This window comes from Ambystoma mexicanum, chromosome 12 (genome assembly GCF_040938575.1).
Source record: "Ambystoma mexicanum isolate Mex_15411 chromosome 12, UKY_AmexF1_1, whole genome shotgun sequence".
NCBI lineage: Eukaryota > Metazoa > Chordata > Amphibia > Caudata > Ambystomatidae > Ambystoma > Ambystoma mexicanum.
In genome coordinates this window covers 477715773-477734746 of record NC_090936.1, presented here as the reverse complement: position 1 = coordinate 477734746, position 18974 = coordinate 477715773, and the positions used below count along the sequence as shown (strand labels likewise).

At 48.6% G+C, this 18974-nt stretch overlaps 1 protein-coding gene across 1 annotated transcript in view; it reads right to left on the bottom strand.

Annotated features, from left to right (window-relative positions):
* CREB3L2 (cAMP responsive element binding protein 3 like 2) overlaps positions 1–18974 on the bottom strand; it is a 230037-nt gene that overhangs the window by 110411 nt on the left and 100652 nt on the right. The gene's annotated exons all lie outside the window — the stretch shown is intronic.

The following is an 18974-nucleotide window of genomic DNA, read 5'->3' as shown; positions in this document are numbered from 1 at the left end:
TTTGGCCTGGGTGTTGAGCGCAGCCAAGGGGCAGAGTAGGGTGGTGGATGACATAATTCAGGCAGGGTGGAAGTGAGGGGAGCTGGGTTACTGAAAGGGATCCAGCAAGTGAGACCAAGTGAGCCTCTACTCAATGTTTCACAGACAGAGAGAAAACTAGAAACCCACACAGAAACATGAGCGCTTTGCCTACATCATCCCGCGCTCTAATCTCTGGTAGATAATGCCACGTCCATAAGGATGGGGCTGATAAGGTGGGCCTGCTCTAATCCACGTATCTCCGGCTGGCTTCCAGTCTTAGTTCTCATTCAAGCTTGTTTCTGCCTCGCAAGCTCCACAACCATCAGAAATTACCTTGGATGCCGCCTTCTCCAACATCCCTGGGACACCACCCAATCTTCATAGAAAGTTGAAGGTTAGCGTGAAGCGATTTGCGCACAGCCAATCGAATCCAATAATGAAAACGTAATAGTAGACACTAATAGTCTTTGAAATATGTCTGCAAGGTCCATTAAAAGTTTTGCTGATTGGTTTAACCTTATGTTCAGCCAACACGTGTTTCGACACTAGGCCGTTCTCAAGGCAACATCTGTATTTCAGCACCCAGAATACTGATTAGTATTGGAAATTGCTTGCTGGGTTGCCCTTGGTGGGTCTCGTCACTGCGCTCATCTCCAGGATAAGTATCCAGATATCAGCAAATAGTCACTGGTTAGCTCCCTGGCACCAAGCGTCTGGTTGCACGCCCGCCGTCTCCATCTCATTACAGATCAATCTTAAAAACTCCCCCTCTTGTGAAAATCATTAAACCACACGCACTACTTCACAGCACTCACTTGAACTATACCCGTGATGCAAGCTAACTAATCATTAAAGCAAGTGCGGTAGTGAGTGTGTGTTAAGGGGACATTTGAAGTGTGTTGAAATTTGTTTTAGGGAAATACTTCAGTGTAACTCAGCGTGTGTAACTTTACGTTGGCTTTCCCGGCGTTAGTTCATGATAGGTAGTAGACGTCAACTCTTAAATATGTTTTCCCCGCGCGCACGAGAGAGAGAGAGAATCTTGTAGGGACATATGTCATATACATAGCACAAACCTAGCAAAGAAATGAATAGAGGGGATGGAAGAGAGTTGGGAGATGGGGGTGTCTTGTCAGTCTATGGTCCTCAGTTGTGGGTGAAGTGTCCCTTGAAGCTCAGGGTCCTCAGATCTCCCAATGCCATTTCTCCAGCCACCTTGTGCCATTCTCCCAGACGAATAGACAAGAGTCTTTTTGGAGACTACCCTGGTCGCTCTTTGGAAATTGGGATTTACGGAGCTCCTCCCAAGTTTAAGCGTGTGCCAGATTGCGGGCATGCCTGGCGACCTACTTGTCTATGTGGGCAACATCAGGAAACCTTGTGAACACTGTTGCCTCTATGGGGGCAGGGCCTTCAGTAGAAGATGGCCACTCTCCCGTCAGCTGAAACTGAAAGTAATGTGCGTCTAATACAGCCATCTAGCCTGCAGCTCTGACAGACAGGTGTGCCTCGCTGCTTTCCGGGAATCCCAGTTAGCAGACGCATGTTCCTTCAGAGAGTATTCCTGAAGCGTATGCACGCCCCCAGTGGATACGCGTACACTCCGAGCATATTGCATATCTTTCACCCTGCAGATTCCAACCATATGAGCCGTGCTCTCTCGCGCGCTGTGCATATTGGATTTGTGCATTCCGCTTTCTTGCACGACTTGCACCCGCTAACTAGGCTTACTGCATATTGATACATACATCGCTGTTTTTAACTCCGGGTGCTATACTGATTGTGATTGTTTACCGAATCTATGAGAGCTCTTGACTTTAAACACTGAGACAACGCGTCTCGCTTGCCTTAGCTCACCAAACCTTATTGCTACCCAGTCTCATACAAACTACCTATACCTTTACGGTATCAGCATCAGCATGCCCCCATCTGCTATTAACCAGACACTCTACTTGACACCCCTTTCCCTAACCATCACACTCTACACCATGGCACTCATCACCACCAATAAGACATTGCCATTTATGACACCTACCACCTCACCCAACTCGATTACCGCGTCCCTCCCTAACCCGACAGACGCCATAAATCACCTATCTTATAAGCCACGTCCAACCTCAGACAGAAATTTACATCTCAGAGCGAGACTGGCCAAGATATATGAGCCTCTTACTAGGTCGCTCAACATATCCCATGCCTCCAGGACCCAAAGCATGTCCTTGGCACCCTTGTGCAGTCCCAATCCTTCTAAAAAAAACTCAATAAAGCACAGTAAACCTAAAACTCTACACACACCCTTGCCCCCCCCACTCTCAATTCTACGAGCCCCCAGATAAAAGGCACCTTAATTAACGCCAGATCATTGGTAGCACATGCTACCGATGTAGCCGATCTGATCGTGAATGAGGATCTAGACTTTCTCGCCATTACCGAGACATGGCTACACCCTGCGCCAGGCCCCATGATCATGCTAGCAGTCCCCGAGGGATTCTCCATCCTAAAACAGGACAGACAGAATGCAAGAGGTGGAGGTATCGCTTTTATCTACAAATGCGGCCTTAACATGAGACTGGCCACCCAGTCCAACCTCCAGTCCTGTGAATCACTCTCAGTTAAAGTTCCCCTATCTAATCACCAAACCTTAAACGTTCACCTGATTTACCGTCCACCAGGCCCTCCCGGAACCTTCATGGATGACATTAACTCTATCTTAACCAATAACCTTAAAAGCTCCTCACAAGTACTTCTTCTTGGAGACTTGAACATGGGCTTCAATGACCAATCAGACCAGCTTGCCACAACTGTAGCTAACACCTTATCAGACCTTGAATTTACCCAAAGAAGTAACACTGCCACCCATGAGAAAGGCAGGATTCTTGATTGGGTTGCAGACCATAACTGCCAGGCCAACATCCTATCCATCTCGCCTCTAGCTTGGACAGACCACCATTTAGTGTCCTTCTTGCTCTCGACCAACAAACCTCCACCTACTGTGGCTATTAGGGCTCCTCCCACTTTAACCAGAAACAAAAAAAACATTACTGCGGACAGGCTCCTTCCGATACTACTCCCTACTCTTAACTCTCTCCATGATAATTCTGACCCTGAGAGTTTGGTTGAAGAATTTAATAAAGTCATGACGACCTCCTTGAACCAGATTGCCCCTGCGAAACTAAGACCAAGCAAGCAAAAAACTCACCTGAATAACTGGTTTACACCATTCCTAAAAAGCTTACGACAACAAAAAAGAAAATGCGAGGCCATATGGAGCAAACACCCATCTGAAGCCAATAAACTCAAACTTGCTAAACTGTCCTCCTAGTACAAAAAAGAAATCTACCGTGCAAAACGTACATCCTTTGACACACACACATCCAATGCCAAGTCCAACATAAAGGAATTGTTCACCATTCTTAAAGAAGTAGAGACCCCAATAGCACCACCTGATACTTGCATAAAAGACAAAAAATGGTGCGAGGACATTCAATTCGCCCTATCTAATAAAATAGCCACTCTACAAAATAAAATTTCCTGCACACGAATTGGCTTACCTGATCCCTCTGCCTCCAATTCTACGGGCAAAGCCAGTAGAGGCGATGCCACGGAATTCAACTTTGCAAGGTCTCCATCATTGAAATGGAAAGAATAATTCTATCCCTTAAACCGTCGAACTGTCAGCGGGATATATGCCCGGCACAACTTATCAAGGATGCTGCCCGTGACCTATCACCATTCATCACCAAACTCATTAATGCATCCTTCACCACTGGCATTATTCCCACCAATCTGAAACAGTCATGCTAAAAAACCCACTGCTAAAAAAACCTACTCTCGACCATACCTACCAATTATAGGCCCATCACTACGGTGCCTTTTCTCCTAAAAATGTTGGACAAGGTAGCCTATACTCATATTCTAAAACACCTTGAACAACATCGTCTGCTAGGAGCTAGACAATCTGGCTTCTGTCCCCAGCATGGCACTGAAACTACCCTCATAGATTTAAAGACCCAAATCGATGAGCTTAAAGACAAGGGGAAATCCGCACTACTCCTCCTACTAGATCTCTCAGCTGCCTTCGATCTTGTCGACCACTCCATCTTATGTAACCACCTAAATACAGCAGTACACTTATCCCATCAAGCCATCACCTGGATCAGATCCTTCTTAAATGGCAGAACAATGAGGGTCTTCTCGCCGCTAGCGGCTGCTGACCCTATACCCATCACCTGTGGTGTGCCTCAGGGATCCTGTGTCTCGCCAACACTCTACAACATCTTCACTAAGCCCCTTTTCGATGATCTGGATCATCTTGGCATCACCTACACTAACTATGCAGATGATACCCAGATCCTCCTCCCGCTTTCCGGGGATTATGAAAAGGATTTGTCCTTGGTGAATAGAGTGTATATCATCATCCAGGCATGGATGGCCACTCACGGTCTATGCCTGAATGATGATAAAACTGAACTCATCATCCTAGGCACCCAATCCAACCTTAAAAAACTAGGACCCAAATACTCATCTTTCACAATTGATGGCAACATCATAAAAGTAGAGCATGAGGTAAAAACACTCAGCTTCTACCTCGATTCTCAATTATCATTCACTAAACAGGTTAACTCCCTTGCATCCTCCACAGCCTGCACGTGCACATTGATACGCACTGGTAAACCATTCCTCTCAGATAATAGCTGCATTACTCTAGCCAGAGCCCTCATCCTCTCACGTCTGGACTACTGTAAAGCACTCTACCTAGGATCACCCAAAGCCATCATCAAACAAATCCAAATCCTTCAAAAGAACTCCCTGAGAGCGGCCTTAGGCATGTCCCGAATGGACCACATTTCCGAGATCAGTCGACAGTACAACTGGCTCCCAACTCACAATAAAGTACTCCTAAAAACTCTATCACTGACTCATAAATCCCTCAACAATGCCGCTCCCATTTATATAGCAGAGAGATTTCACAAGCAGACAACTTCCAGACCCATAAAATCTGCCAATAAAGACCATCTTGTCATACCCAGCTTCAAACGGGCCACAATTGGAGGCAACAGTTTCCCGGTGAAAGCGTCCAAATTATGGAACAATCTGCCTCCTAGCTTAAGAATGAACCAAACTTACCACAAATTCAGAGCTAACACTATTATATGGCTAAAATCCGACAACCAACTCCCCTAACCAAGCAGTGAGGCCTACCTATACGATCACGCCACCGTGCTACTAGCCACTTTAATCTGTATCTCTTGCTTCGGTCCTCTGTATATTATGTATGTAAACATGTCTCCTTGTATTTAATTCCCACATGCTTGCATCTTGTACAATGTTGTGTATATAAGTCCTGTATACCTTTTGTGTAACTAAGTTTCGCATATTCTTGTATCTGCTGGGCCCTGTTACCCCTGGGTATGACGCGCATTATATATAATAAACAAATAAAGAAACAGACTTCTCTTTGGGCTCTCCAGGTGTATTCTCTGTGCAGGGGCGTGTGGTGGCAAGGGTTGGGAGTTGTGCGCCTGTTGTGTGGGGGTGGGGATGCATGTTCATGCAGAGTGTATCGGTGTGTGTATCGGTGTGTGTGTGTGTCGGTGTGTGTGTATCGGTGTGTGTGTATCGGGGTGTGTGTGTGTGTATCGGGGTGTGTGTGTGTGTGTGTGTGTGTGTGTGTGTGTGTGTGTGTCCAAAACAAACATACTCCTCCCTCCCCACATCATATGAACGGAGGAGGGCATCATGAGTCTAGTACACAAGAGTGCACCATCCGGTCAGTGGGCGGCTGTGGTCAAAGTGGGCAGGAGGGCTGCTCCTCTACTTTTTATTTTTAAGTTTGACTGTTCCTAGATGTTTATTTGAAAAAGAAACCATTCCGGAACGGTTTAGTCTTAAAATAAAAGTGTAGGAAGCAGTTGAAACTTGCGCTTTAGTGCACTGCAGTGACCATCCCCTTATCCAGCAGGCTCATGTGTTTGGGGGTTTAGACCATGCGTGTGGGAGGGAGATTGTGGGGAGTGGGGGGGGTGGGGGGAAGCAGGCCAGCAGGGAACATCGTTCCACTGCTTCTTTTTGCACACTTCGACCACTGCATCCAGTACCAAGTGAACTGCAGTTTTCGCAAACAGAAGGCGGCAGTGTGTTTGGGCATATATGATATATGATATGATATTTTATTTGTATCGCGCTCATACACAGGTGTATGAGACACTAGGCACTGAGAACACGGGGCAAACGGGCCCTGTCCTTAAACAATGGAGGCAGGCGTCACATTTGGAGAGTATGTGCAAGTATTTGCATGGGGCAACCACATTTGTCTCTGTTTAACTTAGTGACGTGCAGGGATTGGTGAAGCGTTAGCATGCATCTTGCAAAATTAGCAAGTGCTGCTGACTTCAAAGTGGGATTCGTACCTCACCAATGGGCCACGGGAGTCTTGGATTGGAGGGGTTTTGGCGCAAGGCGGGGTAAAGCTGTTTGGTGAGGGGGTAAGTGGGGGTTCCTAAAGCGGAATGCTGCATAGACCGCTGAGGAGATTAGGTGACTGTTGCTGAAAGGTTATATGCGGGGCTCAAGTCGAGGGTACACACGGGGGGACGGAGTCCCCCCTCTTTATTCAGGGGCTGGACTCAGTCTCCCCAGCTAAAATGAGAAACATTTAATGTGCTCTTTGAATTTAAGCCAAACTCGGAGATAAAACCGCAGTAGTCGGGTTTGTAGGCCAGACACTTCACCACTGCACTATGTAACCTGATGAAGAATAACAAACAACTAAAGGTGAAATGTCCCATTTCGGTACTGCAAGTCCCAGGGAAAACATTTGTATCGGTTCTTGGAGTTTAAAACAGTCACACCTTTTAACTTTTTCAAAAACACTACTAGAACAAAATATCCTCTCTTGGTTTTGTGTGCGTGTATGTTGATTTTATGAAAGGCAAATGCCATTCGTCCTGTGCAATTTGGGTGGTTATGCAAAACCAATGTAATGAAATGTGCATATTTTACCTTGATATGATAATTTCTGGCTACATCACATCCCGTTCGTTTGTTGATTAGTCCCCCCCCCCACTTAAATGTTTAGGACTTGACCCCTGGTTATATGTTAGGCCTTCTTGTACTTTCTGAGGCTTTTTTCTCCAATACTTGCTGTAAAATGTGTGCTGCTGCGACCTGGGCCCGTGCACGGCTTCGCTCGGTGTGGGAATTTCTGTCCCATGTGTGCAAAATGAAGTTGGCGCCCATGCGCCTGCGGGCAACCCAAAGATGGCAAGACACATGATCATTTTCTTCTGTGCCTTGTGTGTTGCCGTCTACCATGTAGGAACTCCAAACATGTTCACCCGTCTCTTTTCTTTGTGCAACGGTTATGCGTTTTCACATTTGCATTCCGCCTCAAGTCTTTGAGTTGCCCGCAAAGGCCAGTATTTTAAAAATCGAAGTCGGGAGGTTTGAGCTGTGGAGAGTCTGGCTGAAAAACAAAACAACCCAAGCTGTGATTATCGCTAAAGTGTGTTGGCATGCAAGTGTGCAATAGAGAGAAATGTCCACCGATCAGAAAAGGGGTCAGCGGGAAGAGCACAGCGGAGCATGCAAGAAAAGCTATGGATGAAACATGCACTCAATGCAAAGACCCCAGGGGCCGGCCACCTCCTCGCCAAGGCCGCATGCAGGCACTCGTCTTCAGACTTGGCATTCTCTGCTCTTTTTTCACAGCCTTGTGCTCACTCATTTGGGATGTTCAAGTATTTTGCATGCTTGGAAGTTCGCTTTAAATAAAAGGGTGTTAAAAAAACACATAATAATAAAGGGATTTTGCACAATGCCAGATAAAATGAGTTCATCCCAATCCCTTAAGTCAAACACACTATTAAACTGCTCTCATGATTAGACATAGAAACAATGACTGGTCTCCATCTGCAGAAGGAAAGAGGAGCCTGGAATTGTATTTATTTGGATTTCACAACCACCCCCTCTTTAAGATGCCTTGTTGAACCACAAGGTCAAAGACCCCGCCTCCCAGCCCCCACCCCCGCCGGGATCCAGATGTAACGTATCCTCTTCCGCTGGCCCCGCCTCCCTTTTACAGCACCCCCACCATACAGCACTCGCGGATTCCGGTGTTAAACACCCCAAGTGGGAATGGGATGAATTACCCTAAAACCAGGAACAGCTGCTTAGTTCGTCCAGATGGACACAGGCTTTGGACAAGCTGCAGCACAGCCTAGAAGCTACTCCGGCCTGGCCTGACCTGTCCGTCATACCAGGCCAGAAGGGTGGAGCCTGTACCGCCAACAATGCGAGTGGCTGTGGGTATATAAATCTAATGTGATTGGCTATTTATAACGCACTTAATACCCAGAGGTTTCTCAAGCACAGACCCGGGGATCAAACCTGTGTTGCTCCGCTTAGTTTTGCTTCCAAGGCGAGTGCATTGCCTCTGAGTTATTCTCCCGAGACATGCAAGGCGTCTACATAACCACGGTCCTATGAAAGCTCACCCTTCTGTTTATTTGGGGGGACCCAATGTAAGAGCAGTTGAAATTGGTAAGCAGTGTCGGGTTTGAAGAAACGGCACTGCACTCTATGTGAGCAGTAACTGGTTGATGTACTCACTCCAGCGCTTTCATTAGATTGTAATCTACCAGTCAGAAACGTACTTCAGTTACTTATGTTAAGGTTTGAAGAACTCTGCCTGCCATTCATTGGTCTGTTGCTTTGCACAGTAGGCCCGCAAAGCAATGCCAACCCGCAGTGGCACGCCCATACGCTTTCTTTTTCTGACCAACATTACACGCAGCATTGGCAAAGCCAACAGCGTTGGGTTTTGCGTAGACATGGACTAGACATTTGTGAGGCGCTATCATAATGGTGCCATCTGACCATAAAAAGGCAACAGCTGAAAAATGGTGTGCAAACCTGGGCATATGACAGCAGTGCCTGGAAAATTACCTATACACACGCCAAAACTGTTGGCTTTGGCAATACTTGTTTTTAACAGGCCATTGATGCAAGTAACAGGCATACATAATACGGCTGAAGTCACCAGCAGTGCCTTTACAGCCAGGGTCGGACTGGGGCATACAATTGTCTCGGGCACCAATGATAAAGGGGCCCACATTTGCAAATGGCTATTCCTTCCTTTTTTTTCAGTAGTACCCAAGGGGGAGGTTTTTGATCAACTGTGATGCAAATTGTGCATTTTAAAGAATAGTTATTCAGTAACACTGGTCAAAACTACTAGCTGCATGGTGAAGTAACTCATCAAACTGGCCCACATGGGCCAGAAAAGTCGCCCACTTTGGCCAAAGAAACGTGCCCACGACAGCATATTGTGTTTTTGGTTCGGCATTGCCCTATAGGCCAGTCCGAGCTGGTTTACAGCTGCAATTAAGCCATTTACTCTCAGCGGACAGCGTAGAAATACAACTAGCCGGCCAAAGGTTGGTGTCACTGCTCGGCAGAGCACGCTCTAGGAGATGCTAGGAGGGTGCGTTTTTGCTGACAATGGCCAGCTAAATGGGCGGGATTGGGCATAGGGATTAGCATGACAATGGCCAGCTAAATGGGCGGGATTGGGCATAGGGATTAGCATGACAATGGCCGGCTAAATGGGCGGGATTGGGCATAGGGATTAGCATGACAATGGCCAGCTAAATGGGCGGGATTGGGCATAGGGATTAGCATGACAATGGCCGGCTAAATGGGCGGGATTGGGCATAGGGATTAGCATGACAATGGCCAGCTAAATGGGCGGGATTGGGCATAGGGATTAGCATGACAGTGGCCAGCTAAATGGGCGGGATTGGGCATAGGGATTAGCATGACAGTGGCCAGCTAAATGGGCGGGATTGGGCATAGGGATTAGCATGACAATGGCCAGCTAAATGGGCGGGATTGGGCATAGGGATTAGCATGACAGTGGCCAGCTAAATGGGCGGGATTGGGCATAGGGATTAGCATGACAATGGCCAGCTAAATGGGCGGGATTGGGCATAGGGATTAGCATGACAGTGGCCAGCTAAATGGGCGGGATTGGGCATAGGGATTAGCATGACAGTGGCCAGCTAAATGGGCGGGATTGGGCATAGGGATTAGCATGACAATGGCCAGCTAAATGGGCGGGATTGGGCATAGGGATTAGCATGACAATGGCCAGCTAAATGGGCGGGATTGGGCATAGGGATTAGCATGACAGTGGCCAGCTAAATGGGCGGGATTGGGCATAGGGATTAGCATGACAATGGCCAGCTAAATGGGCGGGATTGGGCATAGGGATTAGCATGACAATGGCCAGCTAAATGGGCGGGATTGGGCATAGGGATTAGCATGACAGTGGCCAGCTAAATGGGCGGGATTGGGCATAGGGATTAGCATGACAATGGCCAGCTAAATGGGCGGGATTGGGCATAGGGATTAGCATGACAGTGGCCAGCTAAATGGGCGGGATTGGGCATAGGGATTAGCATGACAGTGGCCAGCTAAATGGGCGGGATTGGGCATAGGGATTAGCATGACAATGGCCAGCTAAATGGGCGGGATTGGGCATAGGGATTAGCATGACAATGGCCAGCTAAATGGGCGGGATTGGGCATAGGGATTAGCATGACAATGGCCAGCTAAATGGGCGGGATTGGGCATAGGGATTAGCATGACAATGGCCAGCTAAATGGGCGGGATTGGGCATAGGGATTAGCATGACAATGGCCAGTGGATGGGTGGCTAAATAACCGAGCAACACCCACAAGCCGTGTGTCCGTCCTCGTGCCAGCTCCCTTCCAGTTGTACTCCAGGGTTAACCGCTTTGGCGTATGTGGCGCTTAAATGCCACCTAACAGCCAAAACTGCTCAAAACTTCCCAGGGTCGCAAGTAACTGCTCTCTTGCAAAAAGCAAGATGTTGCAATTCTGGGATCCTGGGAAAACCGTACATTAAGAGAGCTTATGTCCCATGGATGCTGCAGCCCACCCCAACAGATGAAAAGGAACATTCAACCACACCACCCCATCATTAGGGAGCTGCACTGGCTAGCCCTGCAAGCACACATCTCATTCAGGACCGCCTGCATCACCTACAAAGCAGTCGCAGCCAAAACACCACTACCTGGTGGCGGAATACACCATCTTCAAAGCCACGACACCGCCAGGCTGGAAACAAAGAACTGCAAGAGAGGGGGGGGGCAGGAAATAGTCCTCTTCCTGCCGTGCACAAGGTCTCTGGAACAAGTTACAAACACAGATAAGACCGGCCCCCCTCAGTCCTACACTTTAGGAAGGACCGGAGGACCCAACTCTTCCAGCCAATCACTGATCACGACACTCAATTCCAAGCCTCCCCACCTGCAGCCTCCCTGGCCCTGCTCCCTCTACCCATCCCAGCTCAAGTGATACCCCTGCCCCCTTACTTGTAACCCCCGGGGTGCACCCCCCATCTGCAGCGCCATGTTGCTACCCAGCACGGTTAGAACTTCATAAATCCCATACAGACAAAACAACGTGGAGTGGGGCGGGGAGGCGTAGAGGGGGTCTGATCTTGGACAAGCAGAATATCCTGAGCTTTTATGCTTCATGGGCAGAAAGGAAATGGTCTTGGAGGGGTGGGTGTGGGTACGGGTTCATTGTAATGCAACCTTTGCAACAATTTGGGGAAAAAGGTCTATTCCAGTCCTTTGCGTTCTGCTGTGGAGCAAAGCTGCTATTTTATTTATTATTTATTTTATTTATTTATAAGGCGCCGAAGCCTACAGTCACCAGGACGCTGGAACATAAACACACAGACACAGGCTATGATTCTGCACGGACTATGACAGATCAATGCCTATGCCATATAAACTGTTAAACATATATATATATATTGCTTTGCCCGGTTGGCATCTATAAATGGAGCTCTTTGTGGGCATGCATCGAACCGAGATGGGATTCTCGTCTGCACTGCTTAGGAGACACCCCTTTTAAAGGTCCTTTACTCGTCTTAGACAAGCCTCATTAAGGGACCCTGCCAACCACATCATTTCCACCCCTCTTAATGCACTGGGCATGTTTGCCATGCAGTCCAGATGGACTGCCAACTGCATAAGACAAGTATGCAATCTTCAAGCCATATGCCCATTCTTAGCCATGAGCCGTTCACACTACCTCCCCAATGTACTATGCCCATACTTATCCATGAGCCGCTCACACTACCTCCCCAATGTACTATGCCCATTCTTATCCATGAGCCGTTCACACTACCTCCCCAATGTACTATGCCCATTCTTATCCATGAGCCGTTCACACTACCTCCACAATGTACTATGCCCATACTTATCCATGAGCCGCTCACACTACCTCCCCAATGTACTTTGCCCATTCTTATCCATGAGCTGTTCACACTACCTCCACAATGTACTATGCCCATACTTATCCATGAGCCGTTCACACTACCTCCCCAATGTACTATGCCCATACTTATCCATGAGCCGCTCACACTACCTCCCCAATGTACTATGCCCATACTTATCCATGAGCCGCTCACACTACCTCCCCAATGTACTATGCCCATACTTATCCATGAGCCGCTCACACTACCTCCCCAATGTACTATGCCCATACTTATCCATGAGCCGTTCACACTACCTCCCCAATGTACTATGCCCATTCTTAGCCATGAGCCTTCACACTACCTCCACAATGTACTATGCCCATACTTATCCATGAGCCGTTCACACTACCTCCCCAATGTACTATGCCCATTCTTATCCATGAGCCGTTCACACTACCTCCCCAATGTACTATGCCCATTCTTATCCATGAGCCGTTCACACTACCTCCCCAATGTACTATGCCCATTCTTATCCATGAGCCGTTCACACTACCTCCACAATGTACTATGCCCATTCTTATCCATGAGCCGTTCACACTACCTCCCCAATGTACTATGCCCATTCTTATCCATGAGCCGTTCACACTACCTCCCCAATGTACTTTGCCCATTCTTATCCATGAGCCGTTCACACTACCTCCACAATGTAGTATGCCCATTCTTATCCATGAGCCGTTCACACTACCTCCACAATGTACTATGCCCATTCTTATCCATGAGCCGTTCACACTACCTCCATAATGTACTATGCCGATTATATCCATGAGCCGTTCACACTACCTCCCCAATGTACTATGCCCATTCTTATCCAAGAGCCGTTCACACTACCTCCACAATGTACTATGCCCATTCTTATCCGTGAGCCGTTCACACTACCTCCACAATGTACTATGCCCATTCTTATCCATGAGCCGTTCACACTACCTCTACAATGTACTATGCCCATTCTTATCCGTGAGCCGTTCACACTACCTCCACAATGTACTATGCCCATTCTTATCCATGAGCCGTTCACACTACCTCCACAATGTACTATGCCCATTCTTATCCATGAGCCGTTCACACTACCTCACAATGTGCTTTCCCCATTGTTATCCATGAGCTGTTCACACTGCCTCACAATGGGCTCTCCCTGTGTGTCCTTCAAACTACCTCACAATGGGTTTTCCCCATTGTTATCCATGAGCTGTTCACACTACCTCACAATGGGCTCTCCCTGATCTTATTCATGAGCCGTTCACATTACCTGACAATGAGCTATGCCCATTCCTCGTCATGAGCCCTTCACACTGCCCCGCAATGTGCCCTCTCCAATCTTTTCCACATGCCCTTCTTGCTACCTCTCTATAGCCTCAACTACCTAATCTCCGCCATGACCAGGCCTGCCCTCTCCCTTTTCCAGTCCCCCTCCACACTACTGCACTATGCAAGCGGGAACTTTTCCATGACTTCTCAAACTACTGTACAACTAAAAAGGAGGAGGGAGAGCGCGGGGGCAGCACTACCAGTGGTACTGGTACATCTATAGCGTGGTATTCAGAAAAAAACACCTTATATAAGTTAGAATTGTGGAGCTCATGGGGGCCTAGGTTCCTCTGCGCCCCGGATCACACGCTGCGTCTGCTACACACGGTAGACGGGAGGCAGTCCTAGTGCAAGCTGCCCCTGACTTTCCGTTAAAAGGGTGCACCCGGCGGAACTGTATCCCCAAGCCCTGCCTCCCACCGCAGTCTCCGAGGCCAGTGGAAATGTGTGCGTCACTGCTAGTGAGTAAGCTGGAGGCTTTATGCAGACCCGAGAAGGGTTGCCAGAAGTGGGGGCTCAGTCTGTCCAGGTAAAAGGGGGGGGATGGGGGAGACGGCGCAAAGCAGCTTCAAGCGCAGGTTGGATCCAGACGGAATATGCAGGCAGTCTTGGGGCGCTGCCCCCGCCCCTCCGCTGCCTTTGCTTTCTTTCTCTCTCTCCAGCTCTTCCAAAACCAACACATCTGGAGTCCATCAGGCCAGCAGCAGCACTGCCCGCCCAGCAACGGCCGCTCCCCGCCCATCTGCAAACTCCATTTTGTTTAAAAGTACACAAACGAGTGCGGCGCCCAGAGCCGCAATGCTCACCGGATGCCCGGTTTTACTTTCATGCACTGTCACATTTAGACATTGCACCCTGTCGATTCTATACTGGGATTGTGAGCACGTGGGGTCTGCTGACCTCACTTCTCATAACATAGGCAGTCTGGAACGGGTCGGTTCGCACGCCCCTCCCCCATTTCTAACAATTACACTTTAGCTTACTTTGTACAAATAACTGGGGCCAAATCAAAGTCGTTGTATTGTGGCAAAACAAAGCCACAGTTTCTTCGTGCATATTTACAACATAAACCTTAAAACACACATCCATTTTTAGTAACACAAGTAATACAGACTAGAGGCAGCCAGCATCCCTCGTTTTGTCTTTCTCTTCATCAGCAAACCCTTTTGAACTTTAATCTTTTTATTCGTCTTCAGTCATCTCTCTCTTCTCCTTATCAGCTCTTTACTTCCCATACTCAGATCTCCCTCTCCCGACCTCCCAGAATCTCCCGCTCAGGTCGAATCACATTGGCAGCGCCGCTGTTGGGCTCCGGGGAGCACCCCCCGTTCTGCTTTGCTTTCCACCGGCCAAGGCTGGAAGCTGACAGCCAAACGGGGGATGCACCCCTTTATGAGACCGTTCTGCCCCCCTCACTGTGTTGGGCTAACAGAGGGCTACTTACTCCTGGGCATTCCTGTCCACCGACAGGGGGTTAGTTTCGGCACTGCGTGATCGCCTGTGTAACCGGCTGCGACAATACATGAACACATGAGAAAACCTGAAATAGAAATGATGTTGGGGTGTGGTGGGTGGGCCAAAGTTCTCCTTCCAGCACGGTGGTTACGCGGTCACCTGTTGAAGGTGTGAAGATGCCTACGCCCTCCAATCAGGGAATTCCACTGGGGGGAGGCGGGGAGCTCTTCACAAGCCTCCTTTTGGCCTTGGTTTCCCCTTCCTCTGGATCGCTATACCTGTAACCCCGCTTCCTGCTCGTTCTTCTAAGGAGAAGGAGACGAGCAAGAGGGCTTGGCCCCTCCGCCATGTTACCCTCAGCCCCTTCTTTCAGGGGGCCGTGTAATTTGCCTCCCTCTGAGCAGGTCTGTGGCGGATGAGACTGGAGGACTTCAGACTCCATAACCTTCCATCCTACACAAGTCTACAATGCAAATGTACCCAATTACCCAACAGTAATTCAGTTTCAATTTGAACCCTGGTAAGTGAAGGAAAAGAAAGTTTGGAAGGGTTAGCTGAATGTGGGTTTAATCTGCCACCTTCACGCTTACATCGGGTGGGGCAGTGTAGATCACAAGTGAACCCTTCCCCAGCAAGTGGGTTGGATGGAATACCTTATGTTCCACCTGATCACAGCGGCGAAAGTATGCTTTCCATCAAAGTCGGCTGAATGTTCTGCCTACTTGACTTGTAAGACACACTCTCGTTTTTGGGCAATCAGAGAAACTGTAGCATTTTATTTATTTGACATTTGTATGGCACCTATACACAAGTGTTTCCAGGCACCACAAGACAAGATAGGGAAGGGGAGGGGAGGAGAGCAATGGGAACCAAAATAGAACAAAAAAAACGGTTACGTTGGCCATGTGACAATCCTACCGTGCAGTGTATGACAAGGTGGTAAGTGCTGGGGCGAGGGGGTAAAGGGAGAAGTGCCAAAGTGAGGTGCCCACAAGGGTGGGGGGCAAGTGCTAGGCGGGCCATGGCGGCAAGTGCCAGGGGAAGAGGGAGGAAGGGAGGATGAGTGCGGTGGATAGGGCGTACTAGGTTGGGCTAGTCCGGGCAAGGGAGCTTGGGGGCAAGTGTTGGGAGGAGACGCTGTGGGGACTGGTAGGGGGTGATCTGGCCCCTGCGTGAATCTGAAGGTACCAGGCCCCAGTTGCAGAGCGAGAGTTAGCACATGAGGGGGAGAGGGAAGGAAGAGGAGAAAAGTAAAGTCTTCAGAAGTTTCCGGAAATTAAGAAGATCCAGCTCAAGTTTGAGGGGGCGGGGAGGCCGTTCCAGATGGAGGAAGCAGCCGAGGAAAGGACCTACCTCCTGCTCTCCTCTTGGAGAAACATTTGACCTGCAGAGAGTTGGCGCCAGAGGACCAAAGGACTCTGGTAGGGAGGTATTTAGTGAGGGAGAGCTGGATTTAGAGAGATCCCAGGCCCCAGACAGCCTTGTGAGTGATGCAAAGGGTCTTGAATTTGCCCCTTGAGGCCACCACCAGCCAATGGAGAGATGTAAGGGCTGGAGAAATGCAGTCCGTGGGCTTGAGGCCCAGGATAAGTCTTGCAGTCCTATTCTGGATTAGTTGAAGTAGGCAAAAGGAAGAACGAGGCAGGTCCTGGCCAATCTGATTAGCCTGAAAACAGGCCAGTATGTCTAATCTGCTCACTTGCTTCCTCTGTAGGGACATAGCTGGCCCAATGCTGCTCTTGCATTCTGGTGGGCAGTGCAGATCGGTGAGGATTTAGCATGGTTACGCCTGTGGCCAGAACAACCCACCCACCGCTAGGCAAACGTACATATACTCCCAAGTTACTGGCACTGGAGTGCAACATGCACACAACAAGGCAAGACTTACTCACGGGTGCCGTCAGCATGTGGAAGGTTTATGGGAGTGCAGTACGTACTTACCTCACTGGTTGGCAGGCCAAGTCCATTTAAAGAGCAGTTAACTACAGGGCCATCCGGAACTGTGGCAGAAGTCCTCTTATCAGGCGCATAAGGACGATACAAGGTGAAGCTCAAGGTGTGCAAAGGGGAATTCCACCTATTCATGATTTAGATTCCCTTTGATTAAAGGGTGCCAACAACCAAACGCAGCAAACAATTCGAGGAATACACCCAGACCACCCCAGTGCAGCCAAAGATCTTAATATCCAAAACCCAACATTGAGGGATGAGTTAAGAAGAGTTGCCAGTTTCCATTCTGCCAAGCACTGCCAGACTGACACCATTAGAAGGCTGTGGCATTAACAATGGCAATGCCCAGTTTTCAAAAGATTTGTCCATTTCCAATCACTCCCAATCAGGTACGAAAAGTGAGGCACTGGAGAGATACAGTGATTTGTCGAGGATCACACAATTTGAGCAAGAGACTGAATTGGAGCCCAGGTCTTCTAATTCCAATGCTAGACCATGCATTTCTTCCTATTTTCACACGTGCCTTTGCTGTGTTTCCAGTAGTCAAACTGCCATGCATTGGCCTATACCAAGGAGTACTTTCCTCGTGGATCCAGAGACATGCCAGAACATTGACATTGTAAAAGAAATGTAAAGTTGAGGGTATAACCTTCGACCAGCATGAATCTTCCACAGGTCAGCATTTTTTTACCTAATGGAGCCTCTCCATAAGTGGCATCAGAATGCCAACACGTGAACTAGAAAGGCGCATTGAGGCATGCGGGCTTAGGCGTGTTACAAATCTAAATAAATAAATAAAAGCCACAACAGCTAAAATGTACGTTGTTGAACTGCTACTATTGGACTGAACTGCAAAATTGACTCCTGGAGTCCTGTGACTTTGACATACATTATGGGCAGTGTAACAGTTACACCAAGAGTACACATTTCAATTTGAAAGCTACTAGCCAGCCATAAAAAGTTACTCTCCACCTTAATTCTAAGCATACACAAAGCACGCCCCTTCTTACTTGCCAAGAGTCAATACAACACTAGTCAATGGCAAGTGCACATTTTGCGCCCTGGTTGAACTACATAAAAACATCAGGTACGTGAACTGCACCCTGCACTAAACACGTTGGGGGCTCATTTTCCAGCTTGCACACTCAAGGTTTTATGCATGCTGTGCCGACTTGGTTGTGTTTGTGTAACGGGGTGGGGCACAGATTGAAATGTAAGATATCCCCTATCTGCCCCCCCCCCCTCTCCTCCACATAATAAGTTACAAAACATCTCCACTGCCTGCGACTCCGATGTGGGCAGAGAAGATCTGTATTCCTACACAGTTCATCAGCTTTTTGCACCTGCTCAGAGCAGGGGGATTCCGTAGGAATCCATGTAAATGCCTGCCCGCCACACACGAACACGGTGGGAAGCCTTTACAACCTGTTTTGCAAATGGTGTAAATGTCACACGGAAACCTGGCGGTGGGAGGGGATTCATTTTGGGCACGTGTCTGTGTGAGGGGGATGCAAGGTGTGTTGGAGACACTGGAATGGACCTCTGGAGAGATGGCCAGGGATTCTGGCCCGTGCCACAATTGCCTGATGAACGCCATTCGTTGCCCAGACATGCCTTCGGAGCACAGCACCCGAGCAAGCTAGAGTGAGGGTTGAGACTGCTCCCAGCCTGCCAAACAAGAAACGAGTGTCTGCAGTGTTCATATCTCAGGCAGCCCTTTAACGGAAGCAAAGGTTCATGCCACCAAGGACACGCATCACTTCGCTTACGGTAATGAATGGAGTCTCTGGACTGCACCATGGACTCCTCTGCCATTCCCAGATCCTTGCCCAATGGCTGTGCAATGCTTTTATCAGGAGAAGGCAGAGACAACCCTCCTGTGGGGACTT